Source organism: Pteropus vampyrus, unplaced genomic scaffold (genome assembly GCF_000151845.1).
Source record: "Pteropus vampyrus isolate Shadow unplaced genomic scaffold, Pvam_2.0 Scaffold7, whole genome shotgun sequence".
NCBI classification, from domain to species: domain Eukaryota; kingdom Metazoa; phylum Chordata; class Mammalia; order Chiroptera; family Pteropodidae; genus Pteropus; species Pteropus vampyrus.
In genome coordinates, this window is record NW_011888788.1 from 7,942,339 (window position 1) to 7,951,715 (window position 9,377).

Sequence of the window (9,377 nt, forward strand, 5' to 3'; positions counted from 1 at the left end):
AGATTATATGATTATATGATATGATTCCATTCATATGAAATGTTGTAAACAGGCAAAAATACGAATGCAGAAAGTAAATTAGTAACTGCCTAGGGCTAGGACGGAGAGAGGGCTTCAAGAGTGGGATAAGGTTAACTTTAAGTGAATATGAAGGATTTTATGGGAATGTTAAAAATGTCCTAAAAATAGATTATGATGATTGTTGCAAAACCTGTAAATTTACTGAAAATCATAATATAAGTGAATTTTACAGTATAAATTATATCTCAACAGTTTGTTTAAAAATGCATTAGATTTATAATCGAATCTCCATTTTACTCCTTGATTTAAGAGAACAGCCATAAGCAAAATCCCCGATTCTAGATTATCCCAAGATCTGTCATTGCATTTTACTTTAAAGTACGTTTCCAACTTAAAATCAAATCTGAATTTACCCTAGATTCAGTTAATTCAGTTCCAAAAAATTATGAAGGAAAACCTCATTCATGAGGAACTTGGAATTGTTTTATATTTCTCTGTCTTGCCTGCTTTAATTGTTCTCTGCTCCCAACTAACTACAGCAGGTCCTCAAATAATGTTTTGCTCAATGCCGTTTTGTTATAACATTGATGAGGGGAGGAAAAAATTGATTCCTGGCATGGGCCATTGTCTGTAAAATTTTCATGTTCTCTCTGTGTGCATTTTCTATGGGGTCTCCAGTTTCTTCCTACATCCCAAAGATGTGCACATTAGGTGAGTTGATGTGTCTACTTTGTCCCAATGTGTGTGCGTGTGAGCCCTGTAACAGAAGGGCGCCCTGTCCGGAGTTGGTTCCTGCCTTACACACTGAGCAACTAGGAGAGGCTCCTGCCACCCCAGACCATGAACTGGAATAAGCATGTTGGAAAATCATTCTTTTTTTTTTAATTTATCTTTCTTAAATGTATATATAAATCACGGTTATTTCAATGTGTAATATTAAAAGTGTTGTTTGGGGTCTTTATTTAGAAGTTTAGTGATGCTTTCGAGACCACGAATATGTCATAGGAACTTAACTCTCGTTTATGTGAATTAATCTATCATAAAATTGGTTTTGTTACATTGTTTTGCTTAAAGCAGTAGTTTCTAAGAACCTATCAACAACATTAAGTGACGACTTTCTGTACTGTGTAGAGAGAGTGTGTTTTCTCAAACACATCAGACAAAAAGGATCTACTAACTGGCAGACTTTCTTTGAGCAGAGAGACTTAGACATTTGCGATTGAAAGTTTAAGCAGTATTAACATGTTCAAAGTTGTACAGGATCTTTACTTGGGGATCTTTATTCTAGCTTCTTCTCTCATGAATCTTGGGACAATGACATAATTCACCTACGTAGTTTCTTTATACTTTTATTTAATGATACATTCCTCATCTATAAACTAGATCAGTTCTTCTCTAGGCAGATATAGATTTGTTGGAGGTATAAATATATGTGTGCTCTAAGAATTGATGATAGAGGGAATTAGGTTTTAGATATATGTAAAATTATATATATTATAATGAATTAGGAGATATACATACACACAATTATTTCTTAAATGTTTATAGATGTTTTTGCGATTAATAAAGTACAACATTATTAAATGTTATTGAATTCATCGTAGATTTGTATTTTTGTGAGAGATGATACACACACACATTCTGATATTCTCAAATTTGGAATCATCTAACTAAATGTATCTAAGGTCTCCTTCATCCCTAATGCATGCCTTGCACAAGGTGGATTGAATAAAGGTGATGTGATATATACAAAACTTGCAATTAACTACAGAGTTATAAATATTCTAAATGAATGTGACACTATACCAGTTGAGGGGTTTCTAGTTTGAGTTTCTTTCACTACTGGACAATGAAATGTTTATACTTAGTTGGATACCTAAACCAAGTGGCAATCTGCTGCTAGTTAGAACATTAAAAATTTTAACCTGGAAATAAAGGGAATATTCTAGTCAGAATGCAAGCAGAATTCTTCTGAGATCCCTGCTCTCTGGTGTACATGTATAATACCCTCTCCCCTTGAGTGTGGGCAGGATCTGTGAGTATGATAGGATACCACTCTGTGATTAATTATGTGATCTGGCAAAAATGAAGGGATTTTGTAGATATAATTAAGGTCCCTAATTATTTGACTTTATAAATTAATGAGGGAGATTATTCTGGTTGGACCTGACCAAATCGGGAAAGGCCCTCAGAAGGAGCCAGCAGAGATACTTACTCTCCTGTTGGCTTTGAAGTCACTAAATGGCCGTTGTGGAAAAGGTCCCTTGGTAGGGGAAAGTGGGAGCTCTCTGAGAGCTGAGGCGCTCAATTCTATACCTGTAAGGACTGAATTTGGTCAATGACCTGTGAATTTGAAAGAGGATGTAGGCTGAAATTGCAGCCTGGTCTGACACCTTGATTTCAACCAGGTGAGAACCTGAGCAGAGAACCCATTTAAGCCATATCTGGACTCCTGACCCACAGAGACTGAGATAATACATTCTTGTTTTAAGCCACTAAGTCTGTGGCGATGTGTAACAGAGTAATACAAAATGACTACAGTCAGATTTGGTAGAACAAAGAACAGTGTGCCTGAAGAAAGAAGCCAAGCCCGATTCCACTCCCCTCCAACCCACTGTGCACTGTTCAGTGTCAGAAGTCCTGGTTGACTAAGGCACACTGCAGTATCTTCAATGGCCAGCCATGTTGTTGACTGAATAAGGCCTTGGCTCTCAATGTTGCAGCTCTTAGTGACACAGGGTAGGGAGCTGGGGCAAAGAATGGGGGGCACAGAAATTAGAGATAAGTGGTAATTCCACCTTTCTGTGACAGAGGCTATCAGAGAAGGTTGTCAGGACTCTATCTACCTATGCTAACCTAAAACTTCTCCCAAAAGTCCCTTTCCACAACCACCCAGAGAAACAAATATCTTTTTTGAACTTATAGTAATAGCACAGCTTAAAAGAGCAAATTTGGGGCTTATTCCTCAGAAGAGATGAGTTCTCTATGTTGACTTGGTGACTTCACGCTAGAGTAGCTGGCAACTTTAAATAACTAAAAACACAACAAAATAAAATTTCAGCTTGACCAGACATCCTGATTTTATGATAATCTCTCTTTCCCCTTCACCTCATTCCATGCTTTCTTCCCTAAAGGTCATAGGTAATGCTTATTCCAGTAGCTTTAAAGAAACTCAGTCCAATTACAAGCCTCTGACCCATCCCCTAATCTAGACGGCCATCACCTCCTGTCCATTCCCTGGGTCTCTTAGCAGCTCACAGTTAACAACGGCTAAAACAGCCTCATGGGCATGACAGCTATCATCTTGAAGGATGGATGCAGCATCCTGGCTGCTGGCCCATTTCAGCATAATTATCCCGCCTGGGTTTTTGCCCATCACATTATAACGAATTGCTTTGGAGGAAAAGATCAAACAGCGGGGAAAGCCTCAAGAGGAAGAATACATCTGTTAAGAACTCCCACCAAAAATGCTATAAAGTGTTTTTGTTTACTAAATCTTTCAAGTCTGAAACTGGTTAAAGGGCAATTAAGCTGCCTTTTTTTAAGGAGAGAGAAAGAGATTGGGAGAAATGGGAAGAGATTGGAAAACAGACCTAACAAGCCACTAAAACTAATTAAAAAATAATACACACACACGCAAAAAGCCATATGAAATTATAGGCACTTTTATGCACCGTAAATATATAAAATATGTTTATAAATATTATAAGTACACATCTTTAAGACTGTCTTTGCATATGCATTTAAGACAAAAAGGTTTCCAGAGTACATAGAAGTGCTTTATACACAAACACATGTGATCCCAATTTAAGATTGTTTCTAAAGATTTTAATTCTTGGCTATGTACCTGATTGCAAGAGATTCCAATGAGAAAAGTTAAAATTTTGTTTTTGATATATGTCCTCAGAATTATCTCTGCCCTCTAGTAAATACTCTGAGTTTCAGCAATCATTAAACATTTGGGTTATCCATTGTAATCCTATAAAATATACATTAGAAAAAAGAGGGGGAGAAAGCCTGTAATTTCACGAGGTGTTGGAGGTCACAGATTGGGCACTGGCTGTATTATACATTATAACAAGTTAATGCTGAATTTTATCTCTCTAAATGATTATGATTGCACTTAAAGTAGGATAAGAGTTGTCTATTCTGTAACTATTCTGCAGCACAAATAATACTTATTATAAACGCTCAATGAATATGTACTAGAATTTGTAGGAATTAAAGCAAGTACTTCACAAACCCCTAACCAAGATAACTGTGTCCTAAACACATTCTCTAGAAGCCACAACTGTGCTTTCCTTTCTTCTCCTCTAATCCTGCTCCCCCTCTTGCCCCCTGCCTCCCTAAGCAAACAAGATAAATAGTTGTATAGACCCCACAAAAGCCCAGGAAACTGGACAAAGAATGACAGGCTTGGAACAGGAAGGGGAGCCCTTCTGCCAGAATTGCAAATAGGTCTTTCTTGGGTTTGCATAGAAAGTCCTCTGAATAAGCTTATTGCACCCTGTCCCTTACCCTCTCACAGATTGTTAATATAGGCAGGAGGAAAAGTATACACAAAAGAGTTTATAAGAAGGGAGGAACTTGGGAAATTTACTAATAATTAGTGAATCTTCATTTGGTAAAATATCGTCAATTCTTGACTGTCTTCACTGAAGGCACAGAGCAGATGATCCAAGGCCCAGATAAGGTTTCCTTGTAGCCACAATTATGGAGCCCAGCTGCTCTTATCAAAGCCTTTCCCCTCCCTTTGAGCTGTTGAATGTGGCTCAACTGCTCTCTCCAACAGGAACCAGACCAAGCTTCTGCCAGAAGCAAACGCATGGGGGTGGCTTCTCTGCACAGCAGAGGAGGGCATGAGAAGGAAAGGCATGATGCTTGGCATTTCTGAGGGCCAGGGTGCCCGAGCCTCATTAGGCAGTCCAGTTTCCCCTGAGGCCCAGGCGATGCGGACCTGGGTGTATTTGTGTTTGAGTTTGTGAGCAGGCTAGGTGGGTCTATAACTGCAGAACCAGCTAATGAGAAACTGAGTTGGTTTTCAGAGAAAACAAAACAAAACCATAAGTCATGCAGCCAAAGCATGTGCAGAAGAGAGAACTTTGACTTCCAGCTACATCCAGAACAAAAGTCATCCCATTCCCTGCTCCCATGGAACCAAGCACCAGGACTTGAACACCTTTCAGACGCCAAGGGCCCACTGACCAGTGTTGACACCTGCCCCCTTACCATAAATGGCCAAGTTTCTAAGGTCCTCAAGTTAAAACTTACCCCACCAGGGTCCCAAGTTAGACACTATGGTATTTTATAAGAAAGGAAAACCTTATAAAGGAAGACTGAGCTGGCTATTATTTCTCTTTTTATATCACCAAGGATACATGTTTTCTCCCTAATTAAGAGTCTTATTTTAATAATAAATTTGTCATTACTAAGCCACCCCCAAAATTCATACAACTCTTACTAATCATCTTTAGTATTTTTTTCTATAATACTCATAGGGTTGTTATGATATGGATCCATGGGATGGATACCAGAATGCCTTCATTTAGCAAAAAAATAAACAGGCTGAAAACAGAACTATGAAAAAGTTAAACTGTGTATATGTACATCAAGCCATTAAATTTGGGGGAAAATTACAGAGAAATTCAGAAAAAAGATTACTATAACATCATTCCTATTTATACTATGAATATACTGGTGAATTTTCTTCCACTCTTATTTTCTATATTATTTTTAAACTTACGGTGTTTCTGCAGTCATTGTTTGCACATACTATTTGTATCCTTATGCTTTTAAATGATGTTAAGAATAAATTATCATGTCAATTACTTATTTAGATAATAAGACATCATGAATGAACAAGCCTTCATTTACTAAATGAGTTTTCTGATTTTAAACTTTCAAATGGTTTCTAGTATCAAACACAACTAGGACTGTGTTCAAATCTTTGTGTGTGTGTGTGTGTGTGTGTGTGTGTGTGTGTGTGTGTGTGTGTTTGCTTTTAAAAACAATTGGTTAAATTCAACCAATGCTCTGAAGAATATTTTTAGATTCAGATTTTTAAAAAGATGTTTGGAAGTTATTTTTAAATGTTGCTTTGAAACTCTGTTTTACAGTGCCTTTCTTCAATTTTTTTTTTTTTCCATATGTAGTCACAGATACAGTCTATACTTTCACAAACAGCTGTTAGAGGTGTATTTTTTTATTGCTGACTTGAAAAATTTGTTCAGGATATTCAATGAATGCATCAGTTGCAATAAATTTACAAATTAATTCTGAAACTTTTCTCCAAAAATTGTTTTTCATCAGATATGGGGGGTGAGGTGGGTGAAAAAGGGAAAAGGATTAAGAAGTACAAATTGGTAGTTATGAAATAGTCACAAAGATGTAAAATACAGCATAAAAAATATAGTCAATAATATTGCAATAACTATAACTATGTATGGTGTCAGATGGGTACTAGATTTATCGGGGTGATCACTTTGTAAGTTACATAAATATCTAATCACTATGTTGTGCACCTGAAACTAAAATAATATTGTATGCCAACTGTAATTGAAAATTTAAATTATTTTAAAAATTATTTTTTGCATATTTTGTTTATGTGCTAACTAGATGAACATAATTGGGCAGGTAACTAGAAGAATTTTTTTGTAGGGACACAACTTTCATTTAGATATATAAATAACAGTGAGCTTTACAATGGAGCCACAACTTAGAAAATAGGTATGCCTAGGATGTGTGGCACAAAGCAAAGACAGAAATATTCTTTACACTTATATGCACATGCACGCATGTGTGCGCACACACACACACACTTCCTTTGCTCTTTGTCTCTGGCCTTCCACCTTGACCTTGTTTACTTGGAAATATAGGCATCCTCTCTTGTGGTGTCATAATTCTGAAGCAATACTTTAAAATTTAACACTTAAAGAACAGCTAAGGCTCTTCCATTTTAATGTCATTTTTAAATATGAGGAAATAGCATGTGAACAATTTCTATTTTCTGCCATTGAGATATTTTGTAAACTTCCCTAATCCTGACATTGACCTTGACAAGTAACTATTCACTTGGCTTATATTATTTTTTCCGTGTTCCTCTTTGACCTTTTCGCCTCATGGACAACAGTATGTCCCAGCATTATAATGCAGTTGTGCACAAAGCAGCTTTATGCCCAGAGAAAATGAAACATTCCAATGTCTTTTCTTACCAAGTCCGGACACAAGTGACCCCTTGGCATCACTCGCATTCGCAGGCACATAGTTGAAGATGGTGGATGGATAACCTGAAGCAAAACTCAGCCCTGGAATGCATGCTGCTTTGTAATTTTGTGCTTAAGAATTAAACATTGAGAACATTTATGATCTGTAAAATGAATCCTCCAAAGGTTGAGCCCACAATTTTTGGCCAATAATTATATGTGAGAGCAAAATACAAAGTACACGTGTTGAAAGCACTATCTCTGAGTACTCCAGAAATGAACAGCTATGTTATTAAAGCAACTTACATTTTGGCGATTGTCCAAAATATTTGTCCTTTTACTCCTCCCGTCTTCTAAAGCTTACCTTCCTCCAAAAAATGCTTGAAAGTAATATAACAACGATGTTTTTGAAGACCTTAAGCCTTAGTTTGATTTTATTCTTCCTTACAGTTGCCTTCACAATTGCTTTTAATTCTGCCTCTATGCACAAACTTGACTTGATTGAAAGGAAAACAACAAACAAAAAGTAAATGAGAGTGGTACCTCCAAAAACTACTGAAAACCTAATTTTCCTTCAGTTCAAACATGATCAACTGTCACCATCTGCTGGCTGCATTTGGGAATTCTTTAAAAGAACTAAGGCACAGGCACACATAGTGTCATGGAAATGTTCTTTATTTATGTTTTCTTAATCTTTAAAAAAAATTTTTTTTTCATGGAAATGTTTTGATCAGCTGTGTGTGTACAGAAGGCGGGTGCTAAATTTTCCAGCATTCTACCTAAGTATATTTTTAAGTATCTATAATTATTTAAGCCCCCATAGTCTATAATTTCAGAAAGGATTTATACTTACGTAATCATCATCACAGTCAAGATGAAGTAGCGTCTAAGACAAATAACTGCATGGATTAAGGAGAGGTATTTAAGGATAGGGTGTAAGCAATGGTGCCACAGGCAGTAGCCTCCTCTGAGGCCTCGGTATTTGTCTCCTTGATAGGAGCATGGACGACTCAATTTCATGGATGTAACGACCTCCCTCTAGAATCCACTCTTCTGACTGTTCGGGGCTCCCTGATGGTTTTGTAGTTAACATAGATTTTAAGCAATGTACTGCTCCTGTGGGGCACACCTTGGCTAGCTGACCATTAGCCAGTGTAGTTGGAGGTCTTTACCCAAACACATGTATTTAAGCCTCACAAGAACCTTAAAAAGTAGTAATCACTAAAATTGTTCTATAGATGAGGACAGAGACCCAGAAAAGTTGATTAAGTGAGAGCTGGAACAGAGTCTACACTCATATCCAGTTTCCCAAGCAACTTCTTAACCACGAAACCATGCTGCCACCTGGGCCCTTCAGGTAAACCTGCTTGCACTAGTGCACATACAGCTAACAGAATTCCTCTTTCTCAGCTTGGAGACAGGCATGATCTAGCCATTTCCCATTCCCAATTCATCTCTACTGAAATTTGGAGAATTTGTCTTAATTATTCTCTCTCTGACCACCTGGAATATGCTTGGCCTATGAAATTTCTTTTGGCACCTTATCTGCTGTGTCCCTCTAATGTTCACTGAAAATATATCTGACATTCCTCTGCTATCAGAGTGTACTTTTCAGAGACAAAAAGTAATTATTTTTCTTCTGATGCTTCCACATCAATGGTAAATGAAGGTTCCACAAGTATTTTCCATTCATAGAAATATGGACAAACTTGTATGTGTGTATCTGTGTTATTCAATCCTGTGGGCCAATGACATTTGTCCGTTCTGTAACACTGCATACACTAAAAATGCAAAGTAGCTTCCCAAGATTATAAATTGTTTCCTAAGAAACTAACAGACAGTTATTTACTTTTATTTCCCCACATGTTAGAAAATTCTTTTCTTCAAGTTCTCTTTGTTTTTCCTTTTACACTAAGTGACTTTTGCAGATTGGAGTCTTTGGAATCAGATGACAAAAAGAATTTGGAGTTCAAGATGCTTATTCAGAATCAACACTTGTGGAAGGCTGAGAGGAAGCTGAACTGCAGAAGATTCAGGGACACTGTGCCAAACCAGGTGGGAGGTCTGAAGTGCTGTCTCTCAGAGTTGTGCCCTGATGGGTGAAGATGGCCAGGCCTTCGTACTCCTGCCTTACTCAGTCTCGGGCTGTGGACA